The sequence below is a fragment of the Argiope bruennichi genome, chromosome X2 (genome assembly GCF_947563725.1).
Source record: "Argiope bruennichi chromosome X2, qqArgBrue1.1, whole genome shotgun sequence".
Lineage (NCBI taxonomy): Eukaryota > Metazoa > Arthropoda > Arachnida > Araneae > Araneidae > Argiope > Argiope bruennichi.
The window spans coordinates 9,023,543-9,042,900 of NC_079163.1; the positions used below are offsets into that span (position 1 = coordinate 9,023,543).

At 28.7% G+C, this 19,358-nt stretch overlaps 1 protein-coding gene across 1 annotated transcript in view; it reads left to right on the forward strand.

The window, feature by feature from the left end:
- Positions 1 to 19,358, forward strand: part of LOC129960227 (transient receptor potential-gamma protein-like) — a 333,943-nt gene that overhangs the window by 113,487 nt on the left and 201,098 nt on the right. The window contains exon 2 of the mRNA XM_056073478.1: positions 10,292 to 10,371. The gene's annotated coding sequence lies outside the window, so the exon portion shown is untranslated. The remainder of the gene's footprint in view (positions 1 to 10,291; positions 10,372 to 19,358) is intronic.

Consider the following 19,358-nt stretch of genomic DNA (forward strand, 5'->3'; position numbering starts at 1 on the left):
AAAATATTATTATATTAATTGAAGATAAATTCTTTCCACTTTAATTTAAAGCATAAATTCTACGGGTGCTAACAGAAAATGAGAGAGATACATATTACGTTATGACTGAAGGCCTTTATAATATTATGAATAAATTATATGATAATCAAAATTTGAAGTTTTAAAATATTTTGATAAAGAAGCTATTAAAGTAGAAATTGCATAAAATATTTAATTATTAAAATTTTAACGAACATTAAGATTGGCGAACCGGCTGGTCGCCAAAGGCGGCTAGTATAATATAAATCACCGATGTGATCCAGCCTCAAAATTCATGGGATGCAATAAAAAAACAGATAAATTTGGGATGCGCACCTGAGAGATATATCAACCCAGGCTCAAAAATTTCTTAATACTGGATAATGTTTGCTTTTCTAAATTCTTCCAACTATTTCTGTTTGCTTCAAAGCTGAAATTCTAGAAATGGACCTATTTATTCTTCGTTGGAAAGGTCAAAGTTAAACTTCTCTGTTAACCAAATTCCGATGTCTAAGCAAGCCGTAGCATAACATTGATCGGCAGAACTGAATTGAAAGTCAGAGTAGTTTGCCGCGCAGTTTGTAGTTTAAAAATCATCCTTAGGGAACTTTTTACATAATTGAAGAAATTGACAATTAAGGAAACCATATTGTAATTTCTCTATTTTGATTCATTTTATAGTAGCTGAGAATGTGGGATAAGTATACAGTAAAACATGTTTTTGTGCTGTCCTTTTTTATGTGATTTTATTTTTGTGCGATTTTTTATTAGGCGGTATATGATTTTCAATGCCGGTGGCACCAATGTAATGTTTTCTATCAGTGTACATATACACGTACATTTCAAGACGCTCCGTTCATTTGTTTTAAACAGTCTCCCGACAATGCACATTCAATTATTTTCGCTCGACGTGCTAGCAGCATATGCTTCGCATTCCGAGTTTTATCCCCGATTCATGTGATTAAGGATTCCTTTTATACTGAAATTAAAAGTAAATAAATTAATTACTTTTGTTTATAGTTTTTATGATTTTTATTTCATTTTTAGACATAAGTGCACCCTTAAAATAAATAATGGTGGCCAAAAAAATGTGAAAAGAAAGACAATTCCATTAGAAACAAAATTATAATATTAAATAGACTAACAGACCATCTCCGTTTTAGATTACGATGAGTAGCAGTGAATTATGTAATGTGCATTTTGTAAACTTCTCCAAGTATACAATGAAAAATAAATGTTTTTAAAATGTCTCCATGTGTAATTTAATTATTTATTTTGTTTGGATGCACTTTCTTATGTATTTTGTTAATAATTGATGTATTTTCTAAGTGCTACTTTTTTTATGTCGCCCCTGACCGCCACATAAAAAAATTCTGTAATATGTCTTACAAAATTGTTTATTACATGTAAGTATTTATGAAATTTCCGAATATTTTTTGTGTTTCTTTTATGTGGTCCCTATCTAACGCATGAAAACAGGTTTATTGAATATAGTCTCAAGAGGCTCTAATATTATTGAATTTATTTCAAGGGTGTATTTTTTAAAGTCAAGGTGTTGAGATAAACAATTAAAACATAACGCAATGATTGTGCTTTTTCAAATATTCAGAATTTAAATAGGAATAAATTATTAATTAACAAGATTGCGAAGTGGAAAATTTCCAATTGGATTGTACTAAAAATGTAAACGCACTTCTAATAACTATTACAAAAATAATAATTAAAAAAATGGGAGTTTACTCTTGGAAACTTTCTCGCACACTTTCCAATACAAACCTTAACCAGACCTGTGATAAAGCTCCGAATTCTTTGCATGCCATTATTGAACGATTATTAAAAATATAAATCTTTGACGTGAATCTAGGGTTTTTATTGAATCTATCGCGAAAATGTGTATTATAGGCACCTTTTTGCCTGCCACCTAAATCTGGCATAAAACTGCAACTATAATCTTAAGATAAGATGCCGAATTTCATTCATTTCAGTCATTGCGTTTAGGAGTTATTGCATTTACAGGCATGAGAAAATATATTAGTCGATTAGAGTATGTTAGAGTAACTTGGTATGCATAGAGTAAATTGATGATTTACTTAAAGTTTGATTCCAAACGAATGGTACCAGATATTTATAATAATGAATTGTGAATTAATATTTTACGCATCACTTGTATCTGAATGAATACAAAATTTAATAATTTCTGATAATGTTGCGCTCAACATGTCAAAGACGAAGAAATAGAAAATAGTCATTACGTAATATTATATTATTTAGAGCATTAGTAAAAATGTGTTTTTAAAAGCTGTCTTTATTATGTTTAATTCCTAGCTGAATTTGCTTATTACTTTCATATTCAGCAATATATTAAAATGTGTCTTCACCGTCAGAAAATGTCCATCGTTTGATAATGCAAAACTAAATTTTGATCACTCTGTAATATTTAACGGTTAAAGCATACCTACAAATTATGACAATCAGAATTTTAATAATCTATCATCTTTCTTCAGAAGTTTCTTTAAATTTTCTTTGTGAAATGCAGTTTCAAAGATAATGTATTGTTTCTGAATCAAATGTGTATTCATGAAATTTGACTGGAATTACAGAAATCCCATTTGATATATAAGTTTTACTACAATTGAGAAATTGTTTGTAGATTTCCTACGTGAAAACTGAAGTAATTATAAAACAAATATTAAAATTTCTGTCAGCTTCATTTTGTGAAAGGCCGTTTCAATTTTTATGACACTAAGATTAAAAATAAAATAATCTTTTATTTTAGTGTAAAAATTGTTATCCGTATGACAAAATTTTAATGCATTTCGTAGATATGTAAGTATTTAGAATCAACAAATGCAAGAGATCATCATTTCTTGCTCGGAAAAATCTTTTCTACCTTATTTATAGATATTTTGGGAAATATGAAATGACTTTTATAATAAAAATATCATAAATTAATTATCAGTTTGATTTTTTAGATTTCACTTTGTGCTTTATAATAATAAAAATATAATTGGACGAAAGCGAAAAAAAAAATCTTTTAAAATCTTCTTATTCCATGAACATCTTGCATAACTTTTCCATCCTGTGGAAACTTTTTTCCTTATCTAGAAAAAGGAATTCTTCACCCTCTTTTAAATGATTTAATAAGAATTATATTAAATCAGTTTAGAGAGAAAATTTAAAAAAAAAAATTCAATTAATTTTATCTTAATAAAAACCATTGTGACAAATGTTGTGAAATATAAGTTGCATCTATGCATAAAATACTACTTTTTAGATGTTTTCTTACAACTTATGTGTTAAAGAGAAGAATTAAACAGAGGATTTTGAATACTTTTTTTTACATCTATTTATTTAATTCACATGTCTCTTCATTAACAAAATTCACCATTTAACACTTTATGCATAAAATTTCCTCTATCATTTTTTTCATTGTGATAGAAGAAACAAATAACAATGGGAAGGTCACAGTCTAATGAAAACTAAAGAATATTCTCTTGTTCGCAATAAAAATAGATTTTATAGAACAAATTTCAAGAAAATGTAGTTTTAGTTTTTAATTTATAATTTATTAATATAAATATTAAGAAATAGATTTTTTTTTCTAAATTTCATAGTTAGTGATGCTCAGAATAAAAATGTAACAATTAAAAATTAATAGAATTAAAGGAAATCAAGTTCTGAAAATGTGGAAATGTAGTGAATTTTCGCAAATACATGAGGACACAAAATTTCAAAATTCTAACATGACGAGAACTGAGGGATAATCGATTAAAAGTTATCATTACATTGAATTATACCATTACAAGCATGAAACAAGTCATTTCCTCAACTATTCTATTTCCAAAATTAGATGATACCTTATGTTTCAGGAATGAATTCAACCAAGAATTCACACAGCACTTGAAGTGTTTGAGGATTCTATGCAAATTTTGTATTGAATTATAGTGCCTTTGAATGATTTAATTTCTGCTTATAACTTTAAGAAACGATAATTAGATGACTGTAGGATGGACTCAACGATTAAAGGAGAGTGACATTTTCACACTTCTTTATTAAAATTTCTAATTTCTTTTTTTCTTGCATTGTTTACAGACATAATTAAGTTACTGATGTCGAAAGATTCATTTTCGAACTTCTGACATAAACAAAACACGCATAGATTCTGTAAGTTTTCAATAATAATTCTAATTAATTTTAATAAATCTAATTTTCTAAGAAATTCACTAAGTGAATTAAGTTGCGAAGATGGGTAAACAAGAGGAAAAGATTCCATCAGAAGTTCAAAGAGTGGAATTTAAGGAGTTTTGAATTTTTAAAGGATATAAAAATGCATGCAATTAAAATAATAAGAGGAGTGACATTATGAACTAAAGTAAGGCTTATTTTGACAAAGACCCCTTTAGGGAAAGTGATAAACTATTCAGAAAAAAATGAACTATGAGAGAATCTCATTTGAAATAAAACTCATCCAGCATGGACACCATTTCTGAAGAAATATAAATATTCTTTCTCCCTATAACTTATTTTGGTTTATTACAATATTTATTAAATTTCACAAATACGAAGTGTTTCACGACTTTCATAAACGTTATGAAACATTTTATGAGATAAAGGAAGAGACGTTCTATGAAAACCGTTTCATTTTGACAAGAGTAGATGTTTTGGTAAGAATATAAGTATTTAAGGAATAGCTTGAAAAGATTCGATTTTGGATGCAATATCATTTAAAATTAATCAAATACTGATGCATTTTAAACAACAAGATTTCCGAGATAAAGGGTGTCTACATTTTTTAATTTTTTATTTTGATGTTTATTTGTGAGTCCTTAAGATTTTCTTACCTTCATTCTCCAGTTTCTTTTTATGAAATTTAATACCACTGCGTTTAGCCTTTCGAGCCGGCAGAAATCGAAGGGAAACGACATGTCACCCATCATCAACGCTGAAAAAGATTTCCTGTCATCTGTAGAGAGAGTGAAAATCATTCCGATTCTTTGAGTGACAGGCATGAGAGATGCCAAGAAAAATCCTTACTTCTGTCATCTTGTTTTTCATTTGTAAGCAATGTTTGTTAATCTTGTCAATGTAACACTCGTTTTTGAAACTAAAATATTTGACGCAGTGGGAAGATATTTCCATCAGGTATATTTAGATAAATGATCAGTGGATAAGCCGAATGTCAAAGGCATTATTGAATATTGATTCTACAGAAGTAATAGAAATACTTTGTAATATTTAAAAAAAAGAAAAAAAAAGATTTTTTCCTCTCTGATTGACACAACTCTTCTTTTAATACATACATGACACTTCTGTCATTTTGTTTTTCATTTGTAAGCAATGTTTTTTAATCTTGTCAATGTAACACAGGTTTTTGAAACTAAAATATTTGACGCAGTGGGAGGACATTCCCATCAGGTATATTCAAATAAATGATCAGTGGATAAGCCGAATGACAAAGGCATTATTGAATATTCATTCCACAGAAATAATAGAAATATTCCGAAATATTGATTTTTTTTTTTCTGATTGACCACGCTCTTTTTCTAATTCATGAAAAATGACTCTATAGATATAACATATTACCAGTAAGGAAGTAACCGCAAAATTGAACTTCTCTTATTGAATTAGTCTTCATTCAAAAAGTGCTCTTAAAGGGGATTTGAAGCGGATGATGGGAATGTCTGTCACAAAACTTAAAGCATCTCATCTATTTATAGAATACAAATTGGAAAACTTCATATGCACCGAATAAATATTAAAAAAATTCTCACGTTTGGTGAGTTTTTCTTTCTACTGGGCTATTTTCCATAATTTTGTGTTGTTTAAAATTCAATAAAATCGTATATTTTGACCTTTTTTTTATACTCTTTCACTTAAAATTAATTTTTTCTGGATCTAAAAATCATATACAAAGATTCATACGTCCATTCGGTACAAATTTATTATTTTTATTAAATAGACACAATTTTCTGAAGCCTATTTAGTATGATTTACTTTTATTGTCCAATTTTGACCCGGAAAACATATTTTATGAAAAATGATTCGCTTGACTGACAGAATAGTATTTTTTGATGAGCTTTAAATTTCTAATCAATTTCAGTATATCAACTTGATATTAAAAAGTTTAAAATCACAAATATAATTGTGATCATAATCAAAATGAGACTGCTATTTAATATATTGATTTCAATAGTGACTGTATGCAAATTGAATTCGAGAAAAAATGCAAGCCATTGGAAATGTTTCTTTAACTGAACAAAAGCCATTCATTTGAGGGTTAATTTAAATTTTAGGTAGTGGATTCATTGAATAAATGTTTACGTTATTTATTTTAAGATTGTAATTCTATTTCCTTGTAAAAATTATCGTTATTCTTTGAACATCAAATAATGTGTTTACATTTGTCAATATAAGATATTTTTTAAAGACAAGTTTCATTTAGTTGGATTCTTCGTTCATTTTGAAGCAATCATTTGAGGATAGGCATTGAGCTGCTATCAGATGATAGGCAGTCATCCCACTTCTTGAGCTTTCATGCCACATAATCATGACAGCCCTTCACCGCTTCAACAGATATCATAAAATCACATCTGCAAAGTAAATCTTTGACGGAGCCGGATATATAATCCACGATCCTTTGATCATGAAAATTAAATTTTATTGCAAGATTAAATCTGTCTGATAATACAAACTTTTTCGATTTTTTTGTTTATATTTCATTATTTTGAAAAAAATTATTGTTTTCTGTAAGCATTGTGATCCCTTTATTTTCTGTTAAACAGCTTATCGAACTTACTAAACTTCTTGCTGAAAGAAAAATAATTTTTAATTAATGTAGTTATATTAACGTCCCGTTTTAAAGCAACACTAGAGATATTTTGGGATGGACCCTGTAATTTTGAACCGTTGTCATATGACGAGGGCGACACCTGAGCTGGCATCCTCTTCTACAAACTTCCACGCCACGCCAGCGGGAGGACATTTGGGTCCGACCTATTTAAGTTACACCAGATCCACTTACGCGACGGTTCTTCGGTGGAATCGATCCCTCGAACCTGAAGTTCCGAAGCTGAGACCTTATCACCAGGCCACCGCGGCCCAAATAATCTTTAAATGCTTTTCACAAAAAAGAGACAAATGGGAAAGAAACGCAGAATGATGAACATTATGGAAAATTTTATTATAAGTGAACAATAATTTTATTTTCATGAACGGTATGGAAAATTTTATTTATAAGTGAACATTACGTCATTGTTTTATTATTCCTAGGAAATATTATGATTGCAACATTATCCACATGACTCCTGAAACTCTTTGCATGTGTATAAAAAATATTTTTCCATGTTCTAAACATTTTATTAAATACTTAAAAAAAGAAAGAAATGCTTGAACTATATTTTACATCTTGAACTCTATACATTTTTTTAATTGTTTGAAGATTGTAGTTCATAGCACTTTACATTTTAAGGAAGAGACGTGAGTAAAATAAGATCAGATAGCAGATATATTTTTATTTGCTTAGGTAGTATAAATGCAAATTATAAAATAATATTCTTTAGAAAAAAAATTCTTCATTTTAAAGATAGTATAAATATCTATGATCTTCAAGGAATGTAAATTAAGTGTCTTTAATTTTAACCTTATATCTTTTCAAGACATTTTATGAAGCTTTCGTTATTTAAAAAAAATCAAAGGAAAAAGATAAATTCCTTAACATGGCTTTATCAGATACTGCAGAATTTGCAAGGTTATACAAGCACTCATACTTTTCTTACCTTCGCGAATTTTTTTTCTGCCAATGACACGCCAGTCGTTTCGATGATGAATATTTATTCGAAGCGTGACTCCAAGAATGGTAACTATAGAAACCAACTCCTATTACAAGGTAGAAAGATGAAACAGAGAAGAACTTCCATGTAAGAAAGGATTAACAAAGTAGTAACGAAAGGGAATGAAGATTTTCACTGACGTGACATTTGTACATCGCTCAACTCACTCAGCCAATAAAACTGTTGTTCAAACAAGGAAACGATCCTAAAAACTTTGAATGATAATCATTAGAACCGTCTGAAGAAAGAATTCGATTAAAAATAGACAATTGTTGATTAATTACTCGAATAATAGCAAATGACTTTCATAAAAATACTTGTCTATTTAAATCCCAGGGCATTTTAATAGCTTGGGAGAAATTCTGTACAAGCTAAAATGACGTTTCTTTTCCACTAAAATGAACGATCCTAAAAAAGATATTTTTTTAGGAAATCTCAAAGATCTGAATATGCATATCTAAAAAATATCTCATTACTTTTACGAGTACAAATATACTGATTTTTTTTATCTGACATTAATTAAATTTTTAATTAAGAATTTATCTTTATTTTTTATCGTGACATTGTTTAAAAACAAAATTAAGTGTGCGTTAAATTAAATGCATTTCCTCTTAAAAGCATTAAAAAAATTTAAACCTGTGAAAATAATTTAATCCAAAAGAAACAATCTGAGAAAGCGAGAAATTGTCCTCTAAATGTCAATTCGAGAACCATTAAACTACTTTAAACCGAAAGAAACAGGATTAAGAAGCGAGAAATTACCCTCTAAATGTCAACTTGAGGACCGTCAAACTGCTTTTATTTTAGGCAAATAGACGGCTACAGTAAGAAGCTACATAACCCTTTTGAGATTCTGTGAAGTCAAGGATTCACCTATGCGTAGATCTGGGGGACAGTACACACTCCAGAAATGTGAGTGGGGCAACAACTTATTGATTTCTGAGCATGTGGTTAATTAAACATCAATTTGACATCTGGTCTGATGATTTTACTAGAATCAAATGATGTCTCATTGTGATAAGCTATTCTCTCGATATAAACATAGTTTTAGCTATCTCTATTCTTTACATCCTGACGTGTTATCGTGAGACATAACTTTCTCCTATTATATTGCGAATAAATGAATTCTGTTCATCATCTGAAATTCTAAACTCCGCAGATGAAACGCGATTTTTATTTTTCACATAAAATTGATGTAGCATAGATTCATAATCAGTTTTAAATCAAACTGAGCTTACAAAATATAGTATTTAATTTCAAAATAAATGTTCCTGTTTCGATGAATCTGTAAATTATCAAAATGCCTTTAAAAGTAATGATAAATACCTATTGCAAATAAAAATAAATTAATTAATCAAAAGATTCAGCCAATAATTGATCACACAGAAAAACCAAAGAGCTATCAAATATGCATTCTCAATTATAATTCGGTCAGCATTGCTGCGTATGGGCTCCGTAGCAGGCAATAAAATTAATGATTACATAATTAAATGGCCCAGTAAAATTAAATGGCGATGAAGACTGGAGTATGCCTACCAGTATCATAGCTGGGCATATATGGCCTGAAATCAATCTTCCAACAAGTGCCTAAAGGTTCAGTTATAGAAGGTAGTGTAATGGTGTGAAGAATATTTTCATCATATTATCTGAGTGCACTCATCATTGTAGAAGGTGTGATTAATCAGCGGAAGTATGCCCCCTCCTTGTTGACCATGCCCATCCCTACAAGAGGGGTGTTCTTGCTCAATACAGTGGCATCCTTCAGCAGGACAATGTGTGCAATACAGCTCGTAATGTACACGCATAATTTGAGGAGCTCCATGAAGAGTTGAGTGTACTGCTCTAACCCCTAAACTCTCCTAGCTTAATTGAGAATTTGTAGACTACTTCGATGGGATTGTTCGCGCCATGAAACCTCAATCCATAACCTAAGATAGCGGTTAACCTAAGGTAGAATAACCTAAGAAGTTGGAGTTGGCCTATTTGACATCCCCATGAATGCATTCTAGAACCTCATTGACTCTCATCCTACCTATGAGAGTCAATGTGTTGGAAAGGTGAGGTCTGTGCTGTAAACAGTGGTTATTTTGACTTTTGACCGTTATATCATATCTATGCTACTACAGATGGCAATATATCTATGCTATTTATCTGTCAAGTTAATGCTAATACCCAACTATATTTCTTCAATATATGAATTAAATAAAGTTAGAATAAAGTATAGTTTTATAACAAAATACTATTTCAAAGCTAATTTTTCAGGATGAATTTAGTTAAAATTGGAAGAAGGGAAGCATGGAAGTTCTTTTAAAGTCTTATATAAATAGAAATGAATTCATTTTGCAGTTAGTTTCTTTCTGTTTTTGTCTTGAAATTATTTTACTAACTATATCTGCATTGCGAGTCTATTAAATGTAATTTCGAATTTTCTTCTTTGATTTTAGGTACCTCCTTTGCAAAGGAAAGTGGAAAATACACAAAGGTGCTTGCCTGACAGAAAATTTCTTAGAACGAAAAGTTTCAGGTACTTTTAAACTTACAGAACGCTGACATTTTCAGCCGATTTTTTTAAATCTATGCATTTAATGAATTAAAAGTTTTATGATTAAATAAAATTATTATATCTGTAGAAAAAAACAGTACGGATATTATATTCTCGACATAACCCAAGAAAACAGCATTTTAATGAAGAAAACAATTTCTTTTCTTCAATAGATTAAGATCAAAATTTCATGCAATTTGGATAATAAGACCTCATACCAAATTCCAATTATTACGTTCACATGGACATGAAAGCACAAACGGCAACCGGTTCCATTTAATAATAAACGTTAATAAGAATTAATAAATTTTAAATACCATTTAATGCGTTAGAATTTAATTCTTGTGAAATCATTAAACTATAGTTCAATAAACTTGCTTTCATGTATATTAACATAAATAAGTTTTACATGAATACTGAAGCTGATTTTTTAAAGTTCTTTTGCTTTACTTTGTTGTTCTAACATTCAAAGCAAAATTTTAAGTCTAGGATTCCTTCTACGACATTTCTATTTTAAATTGAATATTAGTTTTTGAATAAATATTAAGTATTTGTTTAAAGCTTTGGCATTCCACTTAACAATAGTGCTGAAAATATTCAATAAAATTGGTATCTGAATATTCATCTGTAATTAACTTTTCAATAAAATTGGTATCTGAATATTCATCTGTAATTAACTTTTCAATCATTGCCGAGCTTTGCTGTAACTTAATCAAACAGCTCAATTTGAATCCGTTTAAAACAGAATATTTCTTCGTTCTTTAAGGTTTTTTTTTTTTTTTTTTTTTTTTTTTTGTTCCGACAAGAAATGGTTCACTTATTTCTATTAAACTATTTCTTGCAACATTAAAAACTATTGAATACTTTCTAAATCCAAGCAGCAACGAAATACTTTTTGAGACCATTTAGCCAATGAAAGAATTGCTTGAAAAGTACCAAACCTCTGTCCTATAAATCGCGGGATTTTGTAGTAGGATTAGGATCGTAAATCATGCCGTTTATTGATTTGTTTCATGTTGTTGGCCGTTCCTTCACTATTCCAAATTCCTGCGCATTAATGCGCACCCAATCAATTATCAGGCACTCCACGAAAAACGAAGACGCTGAGCAACTCGAGCGAGTTAACAAGTTTGCGGTCGACTATTTGGCTAGCAGAAATGAGATCGGAATTTTAATTCTGTCACTTCGGAATTAACAAATGTCAACTCTATCGAAAGAGACATTTAACTTCTGCAGTTTAATTAAATTAACTTCGGCTGAAAAAATTATTCGGCACAATTTAAAGCGGGGAAGTTTTTTTTTTCTTTTTTTAATCAAATGTATGCCGTTCTTTAATTAATACTCCGCTAACTGGAAAACGATGATCTTGATTTGAGCTACCTTAGTTGTTTTTAAGAACTTGATTTAAGGAAAAAGTGTTAATAGATAGGTATAATGAGATTTTTAGAAGTATAAAGTAACTTTCATTCAGAGTATTCCTATTGTTTAACTTTTTATCGCACACATTTATTTAACTTAAATTCTCTCACATTTGTAACGATGGAATTTAGTAAAAACTTTTCTTTACCCTCTTTATACAGTAGAAATTTGAAATGTGTGCGTTCTTGAAGATTATACACTATTTCGGGGAAATAATTTCTAGTTAATTGTACAGTAGAATTAAATTTCGAATTCCATACGCATGGTTCCATTTGATAATGAAATTGAGAAAACATTGAATTCAAAACCTCTAATATTTATGGCAATGAATCGTAGATTAAAAATTAAAAATATCAAAATAATTAAAATAAAAGATTTTTTTTCAGTACATTAATAAAAGTATGTTTTTAAAACCTGTTTTCATTCTGAGTATATACTGAAAATTGAAAAGACATTTCAGAAAGACAAAGATGACTTCATGTTTCAACATAAGTTGTAAATCTTATAATTCTTGCTGCTAATTCTTTATTTTTATAAAATTTAATGTTAATGAAAATTTCTTATTTTTATACGCATTATTGAAAGTTGATATAAACAGCATGCAAATGTGACTCTAATTTTGGAAAGTAAGTAATCATTTGTCTGGTAAGGTATGTAAGTTTTATTTTAACTGAAATTTAAATTAATATAAATGAAAGTGGATTAATGTTATAGTTCGGTAAAATCGAAAACTTTTGTTTCAGTTCAGTATATCTCAAATTTTATTTTATGCTATAAAGAAATATTAAATTAAATCAGAAGTTGAAACATTTTGAAAATAAAATTAAAAACTTATTTCATGCATATATTTATACGAAAACAATATGCTCTGTAGAGTCCTCCACTCTCAGGACCGAAGCAGTCCAATTAAGTGAATTTCATGTGAACTTAAACAATAAATATTTTTTTCTTTACATTAGTGAATAGAAATATAATGTATAATGCTAATATTCGGATCTTGTGGATTGTTGTAATGCGCTTTCTAGTTACTTTTTTGTGAATCACAATTTCTTCTTCTATGTAATAGCCATTCCTCATCGAGTTATTGCATAGTAAATTCTCTTTATATTGCGTTAAATGGCTGACATTTAATTTTATGTAGCACGGAAATTTTTCTTAAATGTCTAAAAAATTTTCTTGGCATCTTGGAATGGATTATAAACCTGGGAAAAAATAAGTTTATTCAGATATTATACATATAAAGAGGCCTAGTGGTATTGATAGACTAAATTAATTTTTTATTAATTATTAATTTTATTAATTATTATTATATTATTTTTCCTAGCGACAAAGGGCTGACTAGCAAGGTCCAATAAAAGACTTCAATATACAAGAAAACAATCATTGCTGTTATAGCAAAATAGCTTATTGAGACATTATGTTTAAATGTATCAGCTACAATCCCAGTTAAGAGGGTTTCGTTCCAATTAACCACATTAGTTTATTAGTTCGGTTTTCATTCCTTGAGTCTTGGCTTAAATAAGCGACTGTTGCACTTGACTTATGGTCCAATAATGTAAGTGGTATCGACTGCAGTTAAGAATTTCTGAGCATTTTATTCATTTCCAACACGTATTGAATATAAAAGCAAAATTGCTAAACATCGAAAACTCTAGTGAGAGTCTTTATTCACTTTCATCTGTCGTTTTATTGCAAAGGGAAAGATCGTGATAACGGCAATGTGTCAGCAGGTCACCCTCTTACATACTTAGATTTGTTGACACGTCAATAACTTTAAAAGTATCGACACACTTCTGAGAGGCGTGCTTAGTTCGATGCTCACTTGAGATGTTTAAAATTTAAAAGCATTCTCTAAGCCTGGAATAAATCTTTTAATGTCTTGGAAGTATACATCGTTTAAAGGAAAGAGTGTGAATAAATAAGGATAAATATGATTCAATCAGTTGTCTTTTAAATAATTGCCTTCTGATATGTAAATCTTTTTTAAATTCTGTACAATTTGAAAATGAAGCTGTTTCAAAATAAGCATCCAAGTTTGGTTTAACCTGGGTAATTCGCATTTTTTTTTCTAATTCTATTAATATGGTCTAGGAGCTTATCATTTTTCTGAACTGATAGCTAAGCAGATTTTCCAATCAAACATATTTTCTTCCAAACTTTAGAAGGTGAAAACTATTTCATAGGAATTATTTTTAATTCTAATATGATGAGATCCTTACAACTTCAATTTAATAAATAATTTCGACTTTCGTTGAAAAAAATTTCAAAACGCATACGTCTAGCATTTTGAGTAACTTATAATGTTTTTAAGCAGTCATTTTGAGTAGTTATGAATGAATGCAATATTAAAAATTATGAGTTAACATTTTATATATACCATGAAATTGACAATTTTGTTGCAAATAGACTTTACTTTAAGATTATATTTTAATTACTCTAATATTTATGTTTTAGGAAAAAAAATATCTGAAAATTTTTATGGAGCAGAAATGTACGAGCTAAAATCATAACATTTTCAAAGCTTGGAAAATATATTTTAGAGTAAAAAAAATGAAAAGAAAATTTTAGCCTAAAATATTAATTTTGATTACACTGCAGTTTTCAAATATATGAATCTTAACTTTAAAAAACGCTTGATTTTTTTTCTTCTATATGTTTAGGGGAATTCAGAAAGAAAATTTTTTAAAATTTATTTCCATAACCTGCTTTTGAAACGGATTGTTTTATTTGAGGTAAATAGTGAGAAGCTTCCAGCCTTTTTTAAAATTGCATTTCAGTTATTTAATCATTTGTTTTCCTTTGTCAACGCTTAATTTTCAACTGCGATATATCAAATTTTTAATTTTACACACTTTTATTTAACTTGACTTGTTTCATTCACGTAGAAATGGAATTTTTCATCACTACTGAGTTCTCAATGATAATGCAATATTTTAAAATTGTCAGAACTATCATCGGTTAATTTTACTTAATATTATTTCTGGTTCGTAAATTTTAGAAAATACTAATTTTAATTTTTCCGGAATATTCATAATAAATGGATTTTGCTTTCATAAGTGGTATAGTTATATATAGTGTTTCGTGAAAAGAAAGAAATAGCTACAATTGATTAGGTACGGTCACTTTTTTCCACATAATATTTTCAATACCTATTTTACTTAATGGTAAACAGCCGACTTGTTTAACATCAACTAATCTAGTTATTAAAAATAGTATTATATTAAAATCCTTATTTTCATATAGAAGTGGGGAATTTTACTATGAAGTGCTAAGAATTTCGAAGGTGGATTACTTCTCCCAAAGTTTTGACGTAAATGAGCTAATAGAATTAGACACAATTGAATAATAGTAATTATTTTTATTTTTATACTATAATTAACACATTATATATATTTTAATCATATTACCAGAATAATTTTTTAAAAAGGCTCTTTTATGTTTAAAAATGCTGCAACTACTTATTATTGATTTATTAAAGAATAACTATTTAATAGACTAATCAAGTTTAAAAAATCAGACTAATTATCACGAAACAAGTATATTTCTTGCTAAAAGTTAATAATATAGATAACGCTGTTTATATATATATATAAGAAATAATAAAAAATATTAGCATTATGAAAATTTCAATTAAAAACTATTTATGAAATAATCTAAAAAACTAAAATTATTTCTGAATCAAACTAAAACAGCACAGTTGTATTTAAAGAGCGCTAATGCTGCTATTATTAAAACACAGATGAACATAACCAAATTAGTAAATATAAAAGGAATAAAAATAGAATTAAAAGTACAATCAAAAATAAAATAAGAATCCGGCCTGAAGACTTTCTCAAGGGTCACCCTCAGGCAGGGATTCAAAACAAGGGATTTTTTCTGTGACGGGTCTGACTTTTTGTCCAACACTATTGACCCCTCGTGACCCGAAAATCCCTTGAAATTGAGGCCTAAGAGATATCTCATTTTTTAAAGAAATAAAATAATAAATTACAAAAAATATAACCTCCAATTTAAGCGAAAATTACAATAACATAATATAAACTATAAAAGAACACTCATAACTAATTATTAAAACAAAAAGGAAAGCACATACCAAGTAACAGTAGAAGGTAAAGAATAAGCCTAGAAAAAAGGCTTATTTTTTTCCTGCTTAGAAATGCCACGTTATTCAAAGTAATAAATAATTGGAGGGTTTCAGCGCCATCTATTGAGTTAGTTAATATGTAACGAAAAGTCTATTTTTATTTGTGTCAAAAGATTAGAAGCGAATCAGCCTTTCTTTTATTATAATTTCTATATTGCAGTAGTTTCTGGGAAATTCATTAGCAGGAATTGAAATAGACATATTTTGAATATGATATCTCTTTATTAGAAGGATTCAATTCTATTTATTATTTAAACAGTAGTTAAAAACATATTAATTACGATTACAAAACTTGTAAGGCATGCGAAAACAAGTTACAGTAAATAAAAACAATACGTGCCGGTTCCGTTCCAAGAGAATGAGGGGAAAGAATGCCTCTCACCCTTCTTTTTGCTTTTATAGCTACCATTAAGCAGCTCCACAGCTGCATATTAAATCGACTCACTGTTATACGGTTACTAAAACTTTGTACATTTTAGATGAACTTTCGATTTGTTTTGTTAGAATAGCTAACATTACCGTCAATAAAATACTACTGTAACTCGTACAACAAGACAAGATTTAAATTTGTACAAAAAGAATGCTAATTTTTATTTCTTAAAGATAAATTTTATATTTGAAATAAAATGTATAAAAATATTAAAATATACATCTTTTCACGTTTCAAACCAATTTTGTAAGATTCAAGTCACTATAAGAATTTTAGCAACGAAAAAGTAACATAAAAGTTGACAATGTTAGACACTATTTATCATGCAACAATCTCTTAAAGGATAGATTTTTTTTTTTTTTTACCTTAGGTACTTAAGTCGTGTCTTTTCCTAAATAATTATGTTAAAGCCAGTTTAATAACTTTAATCACTGAAAATATAAACAAAATGTCTCACGAATACAAGCGCAAAATTTAAGTGTCCGTCAGTGATATAGAAACAAACCATTTTTTAATAGAACATGGAGTCAAAGGAGGTTGATTAAGTCAAAGAAAAAGGTAACGAATTGAACTGAACAGCCCATATTTAATGGAATACAAATTTACAGTAGCGTAACACAAATTTACAGTAGCGTTATTTACACCAACTATATAAATAATAGCATTACAAGCAATTAAATAGATTGGCAGATTCGATAATGGACATTATATCAGCAACATTTCGAAGTAATGCGTGCTAGGCATGTCCCTATTCATGCTATTGTAAGTTTGCATTCTAATAAACCTCTTCAGTACATTTAATTAAGTATTTCCTTCTCTTTTCCTGCTCTGTATTTTTACTACAAAAATGGCTTCTTTCTATATGCCTGACTTACCTGTAAAGTTATTACCACTATTTACAAGATACCCTGTACATAATGTAAATCAGTTCCGTATAAATTATCAAGCATGGATTTCACTTTAGTGCAAGATTTTAAAGAATTTCATGGAAACAAATATTCCAGAAATTCATTCTCAAATAAGTCATCTGAAAAGTAATGCAACATGATAAATATATATAACTATTTCACTTAGTTTTAAGTAATTAAATATAAGAGAGTTGTAAAAATATGATAAAACTTTTTTCTTAAAAATTATAAGATACAAATCACTGAAAAGAAACCATACTTGATTTTGTACAATTTTTTGTTGTTGCATACCATAACAACAAATATTTTTTTATTGCATAAACATAGCTGAAATAGTATTTCAAAAATTCTACACTTTTGCTCTGAGAATTCCGCTTTGAGTTTTGAGTCATTTAAAGCAAAATTACACACCAAACATTAAGAGTGACTTTGACATTTTTGTCTATATGTTCTGATTAAAGAGCACAAATAAGCTAATTGACTTAAATTAAACTAAATAATTAAAGTACGCATGTATAATATCTTGAAATTTTCCTAATGATTTTAACTTTCAAATAAAATCAAAATAATCTAAAAAATGCAGAAACTTGAAATATTCTGCTGTCTCTTAATTCATAAAGTCATGTTAGTATTTTAGATAAATTCCTTTTAGGAAATCTACTTATTGCAATAGTTCTCATCGCATGACTTCTAGAAAATTTATCACTTATGGTCTATAAATTCTGAATCATTCTTTATTTAAAAATTAAATCAATGTCTTACCATAATTATTCAACTATCGAGACGGAACCGACCTGGATTAAGTTAGACCTGGAACCGACCTGGATTAAGGTCTACGGCTAAACAATATCCTCTCAGAGTAATAAAGAATCTAGGATATGAGAGAGAAAAATAAACAAAACACAACGTGTACTGAAAAAATCCTCAATGAAAAGTCATTTTTAGGCACAGAGGATATCATACTTCGTTCTTGCAGAAGATGCATAATCTTCATGGTTCGTACCACGAATCTTTTATTTTGAAAATGTTTTGCTTCCAGATAAGTAATTTTCCCGCAGTGGCTTGGTCAAATGAAAGATTTTTGTTGTAGGATAGTTAGTGGTTTGGATCACATTTGTCTCCAACATGCAAAGATCACGAGAACATAAGCCAAATCTTGAAGATAGTTCCCGAAGGGCCCATGTCCTGTGACGAAAAGATTAAATTTTGGACTGAAAGAAGCTTTCTTAATGTTAACACTAGGTACAAATCAAAAAGTTCGTCGTCACATCTTCGAAATATTTCATCGCTTTTATCGAATTTCAAGGGAATACTTTGCCCGTCTTATCCTGGGAACATGATAACTAATGTACATTTTATTGGATTTAAATCCAGGAATATGTTATAAGAAGTCTCGGCCTTAATTTTAGATGGATCATCTAACTAAAATGCAGTGAAGATGGTGGAAAGTTGAAATTTATGTTTTCCCATAGCTCATTTACTATTGAAATCAGTCATCATATTGAAATGAGTTGAGTTGAAAGTCTTTCAGAGTTGCAATTGCTTATAAGCTATGTCCTGAAAAATGATTTTGTCCCTTTAACTTAAATGGCATTTGAACGGAAATTGAATTGAAACCTTTCATCATTTGCATTCTCTAACATCTTAAAAGATCTCCATCCCTTATGAAATCAAAAGTGGATGCAGATTAATTTTCATTTCCTTATATCTCCGAGCAAAAGAAATTCTGCCTTCACCTGCAGAATTCTGATAGATATTTTTCGTTCTTTAAATATATTCTTAAATTGAAATATTCTTTTTACATCACTTTGTTTACTGATTCGTCTATCAGAATTAGAGACTATTTAAATTTGATAATCTTTAAAATTTAAAGATTATCAAAAAAAGAAAAGAAAAATCCATTGAACCATCCTAAAGTAGATAGATGATCGATAAATCAAATCGTCCCTCAGCTGATTAAGTCAATTATTTTTATATTATGAAGATCATAATATATAACATAAAAAATCAACAATTTTGTTTTTTAGGATACATTTTTATTAATGTACTAGTTTCTATTTTTGAGTCT